At 42.7% G+C, this 17762-nt stretch overlaps 1 protein-coding gene and 1 non-coding gene across 4 annotated transcripts in view; both read left to right on the top strand.

The window, feature by feature from the left end:
- LOC126457281 (sodium-dependent phosphate transporter 1) overlaps positions 1 to 17762 on the top strand; it is a 317359-nt gene that overhangs the window by 46462 nt on the left and 253135 nt on the right. The gene's annotated exons all lie outside the window — the stretch shown is intronic.
- Positions 16626 to 16699, top strand: Trnat-ugu (transfer RNA threonine (anticodon UGU)). The gene has a single exon. It is a non-coding gene; the product is annotated as a tRNA-Thr (tRNA).

Consider the following 17762-nt stretch of genomic DNA (forward strand, 5'->3'; position numbering starts at 1 on the left):
GCTGTCACAGCCCATGTATAAAACCGCAGCCGTGCAGGCATCAAACTTGACGCCCACACGCGGGCGCCGTATAAAAATAAAGCGTATGACCGCTGCCGCCACCGCCCGTGTTGTCCGAGCCGCAACAGTGCACATAAGTCGGAGAGATGGGTTCTCTGCTGACACCTGCTGTCCCAACAGGCTTTCAGTTGACGTATCTATGATCGCGAGTGTCAGCTGTCTCTGTACTTGTTCTACAGTGCGCTTGAAAGCTGTGGTGGCGCGGTTGTCTATATTCAGTGCTCTTTGTGAAGGCATATCACATTCGTTGAATTCTTTCTGAATTCGAAAATGAAATTTTAGAGTCCCATTATTACTGTTTTGTGAGTAAATGGTTCAAATGGCTTTGAGCACTATGGGACTTAACATTTGAGGTCATCAGTCCCCTAGAACTTAGAACTACTTAAACCTAACTAACCTAAGGACATCACACACATCCATGCCCGAGGCAGGATTCGAACCTGCGACCGTAGCAGTCGCATGGTTCCGGACACTAGCGCCTAGAACCGCTCGGCCACCGCGGCCGGCTGTTGCGAGTAAATAGGGCCAAGCATCGGCCAATAAACACTTGCCTCTATTAATATGTGTGTCCTATTCATGGTTTCCAACCCCTTACGAAACACCGTAGCTAGAGAAATGGGAAGGAGACAAAACATCAGTAGTAATCGTTATCTGTCGTAACCTCTCATGGTGTTCGATATAGAGCTATGTTGCTAGGCAGTATTGACAAATATCTTTGCTAGTTGAGATGCTGCTCTCATTCAGCGTAATATTTTCTCTTGCTGTCGATGGATCTTGTGCTTTGTCTGGATGCACCGTAGACAATTCATCTCAACGTAATTATCGTGCAAGTGAATAGTATCAGAAACGACCGCTTCACACTTAACTTTAAATAAGCAAAAGCTCACCAGGATACCCGAATTTGGAACAGAGTGGGCCGTGCGAGTCATGACTTGCTATTTAAAATGTAGAAAATATACTCACTGGTGTGCGGTATGCTCCCTTATTTATCGTCTGTGAATTATACGCATTGACTACTTTAGGGTTTCTAGGCGACTTTCATTATTGTGAAGCGGCTAGCTGCATTTGGCCATATTTAAATGTTAAGTTTTTCCGATTTTCCTGAGAAAAATTGAATGGTTTGTTTCTGTAAGATACGAAACAAAGTAAATAATTTCAGAACGTACTAATTATCAGTAAACAAGGACCGAACATCCTCTTGTTAGGAAGGATTTCTGTTGCGTAACAATTTAATTGGGGATATTACGAATATGGAAGTTAAGTTTCTAGTTTAAAAATAAAGTGAAACGTCGCATCCCGACCGAAATGTATCACCGGTCGTTATACGTGTGGTTTAAACCTCCGCAGCCGGTTGCAACCAGCAGGTTACCAAAGTGGCGTCACTGCTAAGTATTTTTGGAACAGGAACGCTGGCTGAGAACTGGAAATGCCAAAAATAGCTGGCGATGAATGTTGCATCATGCCAGAATCTCTCTAAATACATAGCTCCGTCTTGTTGCTTGACCCGCAAAATACATCTATTTCTAACGCCATAAACACCAGTTTGTAAATTATATCCAGAAAGGGCGATTTACGTGGAATCAGTCTCCTACAGTAGAGGAATGTTTTATGACAACAGACCAGTGGGGGGGGGGGGGGGGAGACCAGTGTACAGAGATTTTAATAATAGTGGCAGTGCTTTTTATCACGTTGGTCTTCATCGTTCAATTTTGCTTACGAAGGGCTAAAGGAGTTGACGTAAACGTGACCTTCAACCGGTAATGACAAACGTACTACATGCACATGCACTTAATCTCTCGACGATGTAAATTTCTTCGTAACCCTCTCCACCCTCCTCTCCGCAAAGTGTCCCTGCGCTTGTTGTTTCTCATAAGCTAAAACTAGGAGCGCTGTATCAGAACGCAAGACAGGACGAATTATACTGCAATAATAGAACGAACAAAAAAGGACATCGATAGCACTTTTTCTGACGTCATCATCAGAGTAAAGTGATTGCAATCGCTTGTATCTTCAGTTAGGCAGACATTTTGTGGTCAACAAACAGTGGCAGGAGTCAGTGCTGCGACTGCTGTAACAAGTATTCAACAGCAGCAGATGGGTACAAAAGTGTTTCTTCCTCTAAACTTCATGAGAGCTTCCCGATATTACGTTACGTTCATAGTTGCCTATTAGTGAGAGACTGAAAATGTTAGGTGCCACTATCTGTAAGCTGACCATAACATAAAAATAGAGCTTCCGTATTCGGATTACTGCTAGGAGTTATATCATCAAAGGATAAAATGATAAAATTGTGATGTTCCTGACGTTTTGTGCCGGGGTACACACATTTACTTCAAAGCATATAGTAAATTCATCAAAGCAATTGAACCCCTAGGTGGTCTTCATTGTGACTAACCGTGTCGGAGTTCACGATTGCATCAAAGTACCTTGTGTACTTTCTGTTGGGGTTGTAATAGTTTATGTGCGAGCGCTCTCTCTCTCTCTCTCTCTCTCTCTCCCTCTCCCTCTCCCTCTCCCTCTCCCTCTCCCTCTCCCCCTTCCTCCCTCTCCGCCTCCCCCTTCCTCCCTCTCCCCCTCCCTCTCCCCCTCCCCCACCCCTCCCTCTCTAAGGGGGTAGCCCTCGCAGACACTAACACAGCGATTGCCTCTTTAATGAAAAGATCAACGCTTTAACAAATATGATCAACGTGAAAATGTCTCTCGGCTGATTTACAGAGGGGAAGTGTACTTGTTTAAAGAACGTAGCCCAAAAGTTTAAGTAATGTGTAAGTCTAGGGACAGATGACCTCAGCTGTTCGGTCCCTTAGGAATTCACACACATTTGAACATTTTACTTAAACAAGGCAAAGGTGGATTATTTTCAGTATCCCAAATGAGCGGATGCGGTATCTAGTGTTGTCGATGTCGTCGGGCGCGCTCGTCCACTGGGCAAGGCAGAGGAAAAAAATTGCGATAAAAACCGAAATGTGGTTGCTCGAGATTATACCATTAACAGCACGTTGGCAGAATTATTTATCGGTCAATGTCTGACGTGTTGCAGACGATGGTGGCAACCAGATATGAGAAGTAGCGATTACAACTGACGTCGCTGCCGGAAATGGTTCAACCCTGGCTAATAAAGTTGTTCTTTGACGGCATAGAATTCCCGGAGTCTTCGGACATGTGAGGATAAATTTAAAAACTCGTTAAGTGGTCTGCTCTAAACTAGGTTAACAAAGTTACTGGAAGTATTCCAAGAGGATTGCACTGTTCAAAGTCCATAATGTGATGGAGTGGTAACCACTGGGCACTGTTAGAGACCAGCCAACCTCATACCACACTCAGACAGCGCTAGCATGCCAGATTTCTACTTTTAAGATAATTAAAAGCTATAGACATCAACAGCCTGCATGGAGCATGCTCGCTGCATTTATGCAAGATCCAAAACCACCGTAACGTTACGACGCGATAGGAATTATTCTTTCCAAGATAAAGAGGAAGGGCAGCATCGGTCGTAAATTTTTAATCTGTCTCCTGCAGATCGATATCAGCTACTGTCTAGCTATCTTCAGCGCCACGTGAATAAAACAACATAATGATAATCAGGCTTTGAAGTATAAATTACAGCCAGATCACAAATACATCACCTTGTAAACTGTAAATTTACGTACCAGTTATATCAAAGTCACAATGACTCATCGTAAATAAGATCGCACACGGTACTAAATTTCCAGCAAAAACACAGTCATTTGTACTCGGAGATCCATGTGAAAAGGTTTCTGACGTGATTATGGCAGCACGATAGGAATTAACATTTTCAACGCGAATGGTGGTTGGAGCTAGACACACGGTCATTCCATTTCGGAAATTGACAGAGAATTCAGTATTCCGAGATCCACAGTGTCGAGAGTGCCGAGAACGCCAAATTTGAGGCATTACCTGTCACCACGGACAACGCAGTGGCCAACGGCCTTCACTTAACGACCGAGAGCAGGCGTTTGCATAGAGTTATCACTGCTAACAGGCAAGCGACGATGCCTGAAATAATTGCAGAAATCAATGTCGGACATGCGATGAACGTTTTCGTTAGCATATTTCGGCGACATTTGACGTTAGTGGGATATGGCAGCAGATGAACGGCGCGAGAACATTTGCAAACAGAAAGACATCGCCTGCAGCGCCTCTTCGTGGTTCATGACCATATCTGTTGGACCCTAGACGACTGGAAAACCGTGACCTGGTCAGATGAGTCCCAATTTTAGTTGGTAAGACCTGATGGTAGTGTTTTAGTGTGGCGCAGACCACTCGAAGCTATGGACCCAGGTTATCGAGGCACTGCGAGCTGGTGGTGGCCCCATACCGATATGGATTTCATTTACATGGAGTGGGTGCTGTGGTCCAACTGAACCGGTCATTGACAGGAAATGGTTATGTTCGGCTACTTGGAGACCATTTGCAGCCATTCATGGAATTCGTGTTCCTAAACAACAATGAAATTTTTATGGATGACAACGCGCCATATCACTGGGCCACAATTGTTCAAATGGCTCTGAGCACTGTGGGACTTAACTTCTGAGGTCATCAGTCCCCTAGAACTTCGAACTACTTAAACCTAACTAACCTAAGGACATCACACACACCCATGCCCGAGGCAGGATTCGAACCTGCGACCGAAGCGGTCGCGCGGTTCCAGACTGTAGCGCCTAGAACCGCTCGGCCAGCCCGGCCGGCTCACAATTATTCACGACTGGTTTGAAGAACATTCTGGACTCTAAAGAGTGAATGATTTGGGCACCCAGATCGCCCGATATGAGTCCCATCAAACATTCATGGGACATAGTCGAGTGGTCAGTTCGTGCACAAAATCTTGCACAGGCAACACTTTCGCAATTACTGTCGGCTGGAGAGGCAGGGTGGCTCAGTATTTCTGCAGGGGGACTTCAAGCGACTTGATTAATCCGAGCCAAGTCGAGTTGCTGTACTACGCCGGGCGAAAGGAGGTCCAATATGATATTAGGAGGTATCTCATGGCTTTTGTTACCTCAGAGTAGTTACCTATTACGTCGTTAGGCTTCCTCCTCGCCTGATTTTACATTGAACTTTCTAACACTGGATAATGTAATAGGTTTCATTCGTATACAAATTTTTTGACGGAACTTCTTGTATCAGCGTCTGCGATACTGAGTTAATGCCAGCATTCTGTGCGGGAGATCGTATGGACGTCGGTGCTGTGTCCGAAGAGTTGGAGGAGAACGTTCATGGGCGTCCGGCGGACTGAAACTCAGAGCAACACTTGTATGCTCGGTGTTTGTTAACGGTGGCCCTTTGTGCGTTTCGTGGAAGGCACGGTGCCGGCCGCTCCTGGAACTGGCAGTGGGCGGGCGGCTTCTGTAGGCACCACGCTGATAACTGTTGTACCCAAGTGCTCTCGCTATTCAGTGTTCGCTAAAACCTAGTCCTTTCATAGAAAGGTCATAGGTGTCTCGCCCTTTCGCAATTCTGAATTGAATTCGTGGACAAGTACGGTATTTAATTACTAAGTTTTCCCCTGCAGTGCTTCTGGTTGACTGAGACAGAAATTATTTGATATCCTCGACGCCAGCGAGCGATAGACAATATTTCGAGCTGAACTGAGTAGACAAGGCCGTACTCCACCAACTATCTCCTTTGTGTGCTGCGCACGTTTCGCATATTCCACAGGCAAGTCTTGAAAAGACCTTTCTCCCTTTCTCAACGATCGCGTAATGCTTTGTCCAAACAGTCTGTCTACATCTTCCACCAAGTTTGCACGAGATATAGATGCATTGTCAACCTTTCAGTAGCCCAAAAAGTAAACATGTCATCAACCCGAAAGTTAATTTGAACACCACCGTGCTTAACTAGGAATGGTGCTATAGAAGGCAGTTCGTCATTGACTGGCCCCTAATGATCAAACATTGCCAGGCCCGTAAAATTATGAAGTTTGGATAACTTTTTACTGAGATTTTTCATTTTTATTGATGCTCACACCTTCAGAAATGCTCGTTTTGTATTTTATAATATAATAATAATACCCGTGGAGGCCCGGGAAAAGAATAGGCCTCCGGTTGTTCTGCCAGTCGTAAAAGGCGACGAAAAGAATAAACCACTAATAGGGCTAACCCCCCTTTTAGTGTGATTAGTTGGTTCAGGACAGAACTAATGAAGCCTCGGACAAGCGCCGTCATGGTCGGGGACGACGCTTGAACCCTATGCCCGCCCACAGTGGTAACGACACTGCTAGCCAACTGGAAAATGATTTAAATCCAAATAGAGGTGTTTTGCAGGATATGCTTCCTGCAACCACCCTAGAAGGAAAACAAAGAGAGAGGATGAGATGGTCAGATGAAGTTAATCGACACCTTATGTTCTGTTATTACCAAGCAACAAACCTAGGAACCAACACAACTGGATACAGATCACAAGTACACACAACATTTATTACCAGATACCCAGAATTAAAATTTTTAACAGAACAACGACTAGCTGATCAGATCCGTGTAACAAGATGATACCACAAATGCCTGAAGTGATAATTTTGCAACATGAAGTCACTCGAGCAATTAATTCTACTCACAAATGGAAAGCCCCTGGAAATGATAAAATAGCAAATTTCTGGCTAAAGAAGTTCACCTCAACACATTCACATCTAACTAAATTATTTAACAGTTACATTGCAGACCCACACACATTCCCTGATACCCTTACACATGGAATAACTTATCTGAAACCTAAAGGTCAAGCAGACACAGCAAACCCAGCTAAATATCGCCCCATAACATGCCTACCAACAATATACAAAATATTAACTTCAGTCATTACACAGAAATTAATGACACATACAACACAGAACAAAATTATAAATGAAGAACAAAAGGGCTGTTGCAAAGGAGCACGAGGGTGTAAAGAGCAACTGATAATAGATGCAGAGGTGACATATTAAGCTAAAACTAAACAAAGGTCGCTACACTACGCATACATTGATTACCAAAAAGCTTTTGATAGTGTACCCCACTCAAATATTGGAAATATACAAAGTAGATCCTAAATTGATACAGTTCCTAAACATAGTAATGAAAAATTGGAAAACCACACTTAATATCCAAACAAATTCAAATAATATCACATCACAGCCAATACAGATTAAGCGTGGGATATACCAAGGAGACTCATTAAGTCCTTTCTGGTTCTGCCTTGCTCTGAACCCACTATCCAACATGCTAAATAATACAAATTATGGATACAATATTACTGGAACATACCCACACAAAATCACACATTTGCTATACATGGATGATCTAAAACTACTGGCAGCAACAAATCAACAACTCAACCAATTACTAAAGATAACAGTAGTATTCAGCAATGATATAAATATGGATTTTGGAACAGACAAATGTAAGAAAAATAGCATAGTCAAGGGAAAACACACTAAACAAGAAAATTACATATTGGATAGCAACAGCGACTGCATAGAAGCGATGGAAAAAACAGATGCCTATAAATATCTAGGATACAGACAAAAATAGGAATAGATAATACAAATATTAAAGAAGAACGAAAAGAAAAATATAGATAAAGACTAATAAAAATACTGAAAACAGAATTGACAGCAAGAAACAAGACAAGAGCTATAAATACTTATGCTATACCAATATTGACCTACTCATTTGGAGTAGTGAAATGGAGTAACACAGACGTAGAAGCACACAATACACTTACACGATCACAATACCACAAATATAGAATACATCACATACATTCAGCAACAGAAAGATTCACATTAAGCAGAAAGGAAGGAGGAAGGGGATTTATCGACATAAAAAAACCTACATTATGGACAGGTAGACAATTTAAGAAAATTCTTTCTAGAACGAGCAGAAACTAGCAAAATACACAAAGCAATCACTCATATAAATACATCGGCTACACCATTGCAATTTCATAACCTTTTCTACAACCCTTTAGATCACATAACATCAACAGATACAAAGAAAGTAAATTGGAAAAAGAAAACACTACATGGCAAGCACCCGTATCATCTAACACAGCCACACATCAATCAAGACGCATCCAACACATGGCTAACAAAAGGCAATATATACAGTGAGACGGAAGGATTCAAGCAAATACAGAATACACCAGAAGACATGACAATGTAGCAAAAATAATACATCAACAACTTGCCATACAACATAAACTAATAAAACAACATGTCCCCACATACAAGTATGCACCACAAAATGTACTGGAGAATGATGAATACAAATTATACTGGAACAGAACCATTATAACAGATAAAACAACACCACATAACAAACCTGACGTCATACTCACCAATAAAAAGCAGAAATTAACACAACTAATCGAAATATCCATACCTAAAACAACAAATATACGGAAGAAAACAGGAGAAAAAATTGAAAAATACATCCAACTGGCTGAGGAAGTCAAGGACATGTGGCATGAGGATAAAGTTGACATTATACCAATTATACTATCAATTACAGGAGTCATACCACACAATATCCACCAGTACATCAACGCAATACAGCTACATCCAAACTTACATATCCAACTACAGAAATCTGTAATTATTGATACATGTTCAATTACCCGAAAGTTCCTAAATGCAATGTAACATATACTGTACAGTTAAAAGGAAGTGAGGCTTGATCAAGGTCCGCGTCACTTTCCATTTTTGACCAGACATAACGTCTGAGAAAAGAAAAAATAATAATAATGTGATGCTCTAGGGTCGCTCCAGCGCTTGACAGCTGGCTGCTGTAAAACCACATCAGGCATGACTCGGCTGAAAAAATAGTGCAAAATAAACCACTCGTGATTTCTGGGGGTAAATAACTATACTGCAAATATGAACAGTGACACGTATCACAAAAGAAGTAGCGGCGAATGTATTGGGATGCATCACGGGGAATCGTCCCGAGATAGTGCTCCTGGATTAGTCATCTGCAGCTCATGACTGACATTGCAGTCTCTAATTACAACTTACGGTTGAACCAAATGGGGCAATAAATATGTGTGATGAACTGACAGAAACAGCAAGAGGACAGCGACAAGTTGAACCTGTTCGTGCAACTGCGCTCGTCATTTCTAGCGCAGGAGTCGTATTTAATTTGCTGTATGAAAATCTAAAAGAACAAAGTGGACATATGAGATAAACACAGAAGATTGTTGAAGAAAGATGCGGTGCTTGAGATGAGAGGGAAAAATTGCATGAAAAGGCAATGCTAAAAGTGGTAATATTGTGCCTTAGTTTACAGAACCAAGACTGTAATGTAGGTTGTACCATTGTGTGTATAAATTATAATTGCTAGTGTAATGATTGGTTAATAAACTCCGCTGGCAATAGGTTGTGCTATAAACTAGCTGAAAGTGTTGTCAGCGAAGACTCGAGGCTCACGGCAACTTTACTCATCGTACATAGATCAACAAAACGGTTCTAACCTGTTCATTGATGTACCTTTTTCGTTTAAGAAAATATACAGTGTACACACATCGAAACGACTTCGGGAGTATTTAGACTTGACTTTCAGATCGAGGATCCGTCGCATCAGTATTGATGAGATTCTGCCAATCAGCATCTGAAGTACTGGGTAATCGCCCGCAGAAGGTTTCACAATCGTCTTGATAGTGCTCACCTAGGATTCTGTGTAACTTTGCATCTGCCGGATTGTCCGCATCTTATTGCCGCAATTCAAATCCTCCATTATGAACGTTTGAACCGTGTGTCTGATAAATAAAGATCGCAGCTTGACGTCCCGTCTGTGCAATGAAGTTTACTTCGAATGACAACCTGTGGTTGCGCGCTTTGTAAGGTCTCTCTCAATCCCTAATACATAAGTGCGAAAACTGAATGAAACGCAATTTTTGACAATAATAAGTGTAGGTTTGCTCGACAAAGGAATATCTCGAATATTTCTCGGGCATTCGGCGTCTAGAAGACTTTCTGCAGGACGCCACCCGGCTGATGACCGGAGAAATATTAGTAGTAATGTTAATGTGCAGTAAACACTCGGCTGTTTAATAAGCAACACAGCCATCTTCATATCTACACAGAAATACATACTGCGCAAGCCATCGTATCGCACGCGTCGGAGGATGGGTTGCACTACTACTACTGAGCATTCGCTTTCCTGTTCCACACGCAAATGGAGCGTGGGTATAAAGACTTGTCAATACGCCTTCGTAAGGGTCCTAATTTATCTTTCCTTCGCCTCGCGGTCCTCACGCGGAATGGACGTTGGCGGCAGTAGAATCGTTCTGCAGTCAGCCACAAATGCCTGTTCCGTAAATTTTCCGTTGGCTAAATGAGCGGATGTTCCGTATCTAACGTTCTCGACGTCGTCTGAAGCGAAACACGCACTCGTCTTTTAGAAAAGGCAGATAAGTGATTGACATAACGCCGAAAAGTTGTTGCTCGAGACCATACCATCAACAGCACTTTACGAGAATTATTCATTCTTCAACGTCTGACGTGCTACTGAAAGTCGTCTGCCCTCCAGGGATTCCCATTTGAGTTCACGAAGCATCTCTGTAATAACCGCGTGTTGATGAACGTACCGGTAACAAAGCTAGCAACATGTCTGCGAGTTCCTTCGACGCCTCCGCTTAATCCTGTCTTGTGGGGCCCAAACACTGCAGCAGTGCTCAAGAATGGGTCTCACAAGTGTCCTGTAGGCGCTCACCTATATAGATGAGCTAGAATTCTCCCAAGAAGCAGAAGACGACCTTTCGCCTTCCTTACTACTGTGATTACGCGCTCGTTCTATTTCAAATCGCTTTGCGACATTACCCCTGGATATCCAATCGATGCGACTGTCACACATTACACCACTCATACTGTGTTCGAACAATAAAGGATTGTTTTTCCTACTCATCTGCATTAGCCTACATCTTTTTTACATTTAGAGCTAGCTGCCATTCATCGCACGAAATATAAATTTTCTCTAACAAGGGGCGGCGACGACGATCCGATCAAGATTTACTTAAAACTTCGTACACTTTCAGTATTCGATTAGGACAACATAACGTGTAAGTAGTAAGGGGTACTAGTTAGGCAATTTAGTGAAAATCGCAAGAGAAATTTTTCGCGTCGAATAGGCTTGTGTACCGGTGTGTTGGGAGCTGGTAGGAATCGAGTGGTTAGTGTTCATGCTCCCTGGACAGTCGATTACTGGATCGAGTCCCGCTCATATTTGTTTCTTTTGATTTTTGAAGGTATATTTTTCAATATTGGTCGTACACATCATAAATGACGTTTGAATGCTACTATAATGGAAAAAAAACTTGTATTTGCATGAACTTTTATTGGATTTCCAATGTTATTTGGTTGTTTTGATATTTTCAGAAAAACTGTGTGTTTGGTCGTTTACTTGTCGATAATTATAAACATTTGTTGTAACAATTAAAATTAGTAAACAGCCAAATACCACTGGAATTTCACTAAAAGTTCGTGCCAACACGTTTCTTATTACATTTCCTTTCAAATGTCATATATATGAAATACGACCAGTGCTGGAAAAATATAGACCTACGTTAAAAACAAAAAATGTTCAGCGGTACGCCATCCCACGATCCACCGAATACGGAGCTTGAACGCTAACCACTTGACCGCTCAAGAGTTACAAAGCACCGGTACATATTCGATGTGTAAGACTTCTCTTCCGATTTTCTCGAAACTGGCTAACTAGTACGCCGTACTACTTTCATATTATGTTGTACTAATGGACTACTAAAAGTGTAGTTAGAAGTAACTCCGTTGTCAGATTGTCGTGACCACCTCTTGTATCCTGCTGCAGTCACTCAAGGACGACACTTTCCCGTACACTACAGCGTCTTCAACAAACGGTCGCAGGCTGCAGCTCACTGTCTTCGTCAAATCATTTATGGACATAGAATACCCTTGTGTGTGAACACTCGGTGCCAAGACGATGACTGAGCTCTATTACCAAAGTCTGTCCAGGTGACATGTTTATCCTTGTTTTCTTAAACTAGTCAAGACGATATCAAGTTGTTTCGTTTCAGAAGACGGTAAATACAGTACTTCCCTTTTCAGACTTGCCAAATCTCAGAAGCTGTTCTTGTTGCAAAGACTTAGTCGGTTAGGCGCTAAACACTACGGAGGAGCAAAATGGGTTGGGAAGTTAAGGTAATATCTAATTCGTCCGCTCTTGGCGAAGCGTATTGATTAAATGCGGGATTCTCAGCTGGACTGGAAATTGAACTCGAGCGTCCTTTCTTGGGATGCCGTGTCTATTATGCCATCGGAGAAGACCTCACGGAAGTGTGCCATTGGATTCGATCCGTATCTCTAAAATTTCAGTACGTCTTCCTAATTACATTAGAGAATTGTGGACACGTTTCTGCCATCTGTATGTTTTTATTTTAGTTAGTGAAAGCTGAGCGTGTTCTGAAGGTATGGAAGCAAGCCACCTAAGAATCTGGGTCGGACTGTACATCGACACCGCGTTTCGCCTTCTCAAGAACCGCAAATCTGGACAAGAACGGTTTACTCCCTCGCAAGAAGGAAAAATTGGATTTTTGATGGTCACAACTAGTCAGAGATACATGCGAAGTCACAAAAGGTTACAGAAAGCTATTGTCTATCACAGGCTTAGAATCTCCGGCACAGTAGTTCTGATACCATAATCGCCGGTTGTATGCACACCAGACAGGAAAAGACAGGAAAGGGTTCAAATGGTGGACGGACGGTTGTACTGGCCTTAATGGCTTGGCTGGGCGTGCCGGGCACCGGGGGAACACGTCTGGACGGCTATTGGTTGGCAGACGTCTGGAGACTCCTCTGCCAAATAAAACGTGGGAAAGGACACGGCTGTCTGTCTGTCTGTCTGTGTGTGTGTGTGTGTGTGTGTGTGTGTGTGTGTGTGTGTGAAATTTTTCTTTTCATGTTTTCCGGGAAACTAATAAACAAGCGTAAAACACATGCAAATGAAATATTTTTTTGCTGATTTACTAAGGCATAACTGGAGATCAACATATGTGGCCCTAAAGTTTAAATTCCAGTGAAAACTACTAGTCTTTGCTTTGTATTTTCTTTCCCCTTTCTTCAATAAAAACATTTTATTCAGCAATATGTATGTTTTATTTGAAACAGTAAACTGTATATGCTAATCCACACAGAAAGTAGAATTATTATTGTTAATATTTTCGAAAGACATGATTTGCAATACAGACTTTTGTTGCTGCTGTAATACGACTTCATAAACGCACGAAAATGATAATCATACAATAATTTTTGGTAAGTAATAATTTTGCCACTGCCAGTAAATAAACGTTTGCGGTGTTTTAGTAGTTAGCCAACATTTTAAAACCTAACTTCTGAAATTGTTTGAAACACCTCTTCTTGGCTTCTTATTCGCATTTTATCTATCATATAAATCTTCACTGTCAGGAAATGAGTACGTCCTCTTCTCCTAGCTACTGGCACAACATCTTAACGTTCTTATCGTTTGCCAGTCAATTTCATTAAGCTCAACAGGACAATATTTGGTCAAAATCGAGAATTCATCTTCTCAGACAATTCCGCATTTGTCATTAAAAAGAGCTTATAATTGTTCAACTGTTGATATTTCACGAATTTCTCTAGAGCGTAGGAATAAATTATTTCAATATTCCATTATCCAAGGCCAAATTGAAATTAGCGAATATAGATGCTAATGCACACGGAAAGTAGAATTCTTAATGTTAATATTTTTTAAATACGTGATTTCCAATACGGACTTCAGTTGCTGCAGTAATATGACTTCATAAACGCAACCTGAGGTGCACCTTCAGAAAATCGTTATTTCATAGTAACGAACAAAATTTATACAAATCTGAACGAAATCTCTGCCTCTAGAACAGTTAATGAACTTAGAAAAAGAACAGATTCTCAGTCTTAAATTTAGGCACAATAATTATTTACACTACTTTGTGGAAGTAACCATTTTCTGTGCACGACATACTGTAAAGTAACTCACAAATCGTGTCTTACAAGGTGCTGCGCCCTGGTTTTGAAACTAAGAACTAAAAGGTCGAAACATGCAAACGATATGTCTGTAAGTGGAAAAATTCGCCTCCGAGGGAACGAAAAAATTTAGTATGTCGATACGCGTTGGGTAGTTTCCATGCTCTGAATCCATAGGGCTGTGCCGGCGGTAATATGTGTGCCAGAAGGGTCACACAAGTCGGACAGGGCGACGGTAACTTGCAGAACGGAACTCGTAGTTACCACCAGTCGCGAGCCCTTAATGCATAATCGTGGTCGACAACGGCAGAGCTACTGCTGCAAATATTACCGATTAAAGGATTCAAAATTAACACAGTTTAGTGAACCAACGCCACCTCTCTCGCATCTGCTGCATTTGGTGCTGCCTCTTGTCTCGCGGCCAGAGACGGAAGCGGCGCCGGCGACTCTGTCTCGCAGAGCGTGAGTCACGCTGAGGAGCAGCGCCGCCGGGCATCGATCTGGGTCACTGCCGACCGTTTCCTGTGGCCGCCGTTGCGCAACGGAGGCGTCGCCGCGTCTGCACCTCCAAAGCCGGTTACCGCCGCGTCGGCTGCCACATAGCGGTCTCTGAACCGGCCGCGGCTGCAGCCTGCACACCCTTGTACTAGTAAATCTTGGAGTAAGGAGTAGGAGTGGGGGGGGGGGGGGGGGAGGCGTGCGAATTTTTAACCAGGAGTAACATTCCATTGGAGGCCCGCGATATATTTAAATCTGTCGGAGTAGAAGAAAATGAAAATCTTAAACCCATGGCCTTCAGCATTATAAGACATTATGATGTGCAGGTTGGACAAAATATGGAAACACCAAAAAAAAAAAAAAAAAAAAACATTACAGTGCTTAGTACGTTGTAGGAAACCCGTTGGCAGTCAAAACAGCTTTCATTCGTCCGCGATCGGATAAATACATGTGCTGTAGGTTTTTAAAGAGCATCTTATACCAATGCTCCTGCAAAGTAGTGCGAAGTTCAGGTAACGGTGAAGGAGGTGGATAGCGATCAGGCAACATTCACACCAAAGTAGACCATAGAGGCTCAATAATACTGACATCTGGTGAGTGTGGTGGCCAGGGGAAATGGGACAGTTCATCCTGCTGCTCACAAAACAGACTCTGGACGATGCGACCTGTGTGAACGGGAGCCCTCTCGCCTTGAAACAAAGCATCAGCGCTGGGGAAGAAACATTGTACCATGGGACGGACCTGATCAGCCAAAATAGTCACATTCGTGAAGTAACGCGACCTTGCAGAGTAATCACGGAATAAAACGATATAGCTGCCCAAATCATCCATGGAACCCTCGCCATGCTTCACTCTCGTGACGTAAAACTCAGCCAGAATGTGGAAACAGTGTGAAACAAGACACACGACGAAATGGCCTTTCTTTCTTTCTTTGCTCCATAGTCCAGGTTTTATGCCTACATACTGTTGAAATATACTATTTAAAGGGGTGCTGATGAGAAAGTAGTCCAGAACCTGCAAGTTTTATATTACACTATCAATAACGCGTATTACGCGGTGGGGGGAGGCGTGTGTGTTACTTTATAACCAACCCAATAAATTAAAAAGAAATACAAATTTCGTTAGTTGTTCTTGGCGTTTACTCGCAGTGCACTTTATAAATAGACACAGATGCGTAAATAGGGTCCTGAAACTGAAAATATTGAATATGACGTTCACTGTGCTAAGACTTAAGTTTGTGGGTTCGGTATAACAGAAAAATTTAAGACATTTACGGAGTCTGGTAGAAGACTTAATTAGAAACAGTAATTTTTTCCGACTTTTACAATATAAAGTATCTGACTATATTAAAATATTGTCAAAAGTTGGACATAAAAGTCGCGCTTGGCATCTCTCTCTTTCTTTGTGTGTGTGTGTGGGGGGGGGGGGGGGGGGATTGTAATAATGAAGAGAACGGAGAGGGTGAAAACCGGTGCCAAAACGTAGCCAACTCCTCTTAAACAGCCCCAAACGTAGTAACTACTATTCACAACAAATTACCATCGCTGTCACACAGAAGACGTGGATAAGGTGGTAACGTATTTATATTTGATGACTGACAACCTCAGCTGCCGACAGGTGTTGTTGATATACCTCGATGTGGACAGCTGAAAATGTGTGCACCGACCGGGACTCGAACCCGGGATCTCCTGCTTACATGGCAGACGCTCTATCCATCTGAGCCACCGAGGGGACAGATGAATAGCGCGACTGCAGGGACTTATCCCTTGCACGCTTCCCGTGAGACCTACATTCCCAACTGTCCACAATTCTACCTGTGTATTGGACCTTATAGCCATTTGCCCACCCACTCATTACTCGCGCACGCTTTGGCGATTCCCAGCCATTGACCTTCGTCTGTGCGAATGCGCACAGGTTGCCCAAACTCTTACGGGAATCGCCAAAGCGTGCGCGAGTAATGAGTGGGTGGGCAAATGTCTATAAGGTACAATGCATATGTAGAAATGTGGACAGTTGGGAATGTGAGTCTCACGGGAAGCGTGCAAGGGATAAGTCCCTGCAGTCGCGCTATTCATCTGTCCCCTCGGTGGCTCAGATGGATAGAGCGTCTGCCATGTAAGCAGGAGATCCCGGGTTCGAGTCCCGGTCGGGGCACACATTTTCAGCTGTCCACATCGAGGTATATCAAAAGCACCTGTCGGCAGCTGATGTTGTCATTTAGTCATCATTTATTCCAGGGAAAAGCTGCATGGTCATCAACAGTAACTGTTCTTTCGAGAACAAGTTACTGTCTTTGTATATGTATTTATATTTGGTTGGTTCGATGCTACAGGAACAGTTTCTGGAGTTCCTATTCAGAAGACCTACTTGGTCATCACTACATCCTACCGCAGAATTGATTATCCCTTGTAACTTTGAGCACGTGGGTTTACGAGACAACGAACACAATCCTCATAAATACATTAGCTGTTTTGACAAACTGCCTGTTGGTTTCTGCCTCGGGTTCTTCGTCTGACGTTCACCTGATGATTTTTCTGTCGTTTCGCGAGCACGAGTGGCTGGCATTGTGAAAGTTTCTCCGTCCTGCAGTCCACCACCAGCAATGGAGGGTGAAACTTTGACAATGCCAGCCACTCGTGCCGGTGATATGACAGAAAAATCATCAGGCGAACGTTGGCCGAAGAACCCGAGGCAGAAGCAAACAGGCAGTTTGTCAACAAGTGCTCACGAAAGCCTTAATTCTGCTTGAAAAGCGAAGTGAGTACGGCGCTAAGGTCAGTTATAAACTAAAAATTACGTCTTTAAAATGCAGTCTACGCAAATAAATGCGTAATGGAACGGAATCTAGAAGCGTAAGTTTGAACAGGAAAGTGACGTAGCAGGCTTGGTACAGTTGAAAGCTGTACACTGTTGCCCTCATTATGAAGCGAATTTTCAAAGTAAATATTGACTGACTCATTTGTTAGCAGTAACATTATAATGTCGTTTATCGTATGAGTGGTTTTTAACTAGGGTTGCGGAACGTGAAAGTATGTTCTTTTGTCATTAAATCGGTCCACGTGTTTCCAGTATTCCAAAAAAGAGTAGCACAATATAACACAGGGTGATCAACCGTTAACGTAACTAACTGCCTATGGCGGCGTGCGGCCGGCCGCCGAGGCCGACTGTTGTCTCTGCGGCGCGGTTAATATAGTATGGTTTGTCACATGACTTACTT

The sequence above is a fragment of the Schistocerca serialis genome, chromosome 2 (assembly GCF_023864345.2).
Source record: "Schistocerca serialis cubense isolate TAMUIC-IGC-003099 chromosome 2, iqSchSeri2.2, whole genome shotgun sequence".
Lineage (NCBI taxonomy): Eukaryota > Metazoa > Arthropoda > Insecta > Orthoptera > Acrididae > Schistocerca > Schistocerca serialis.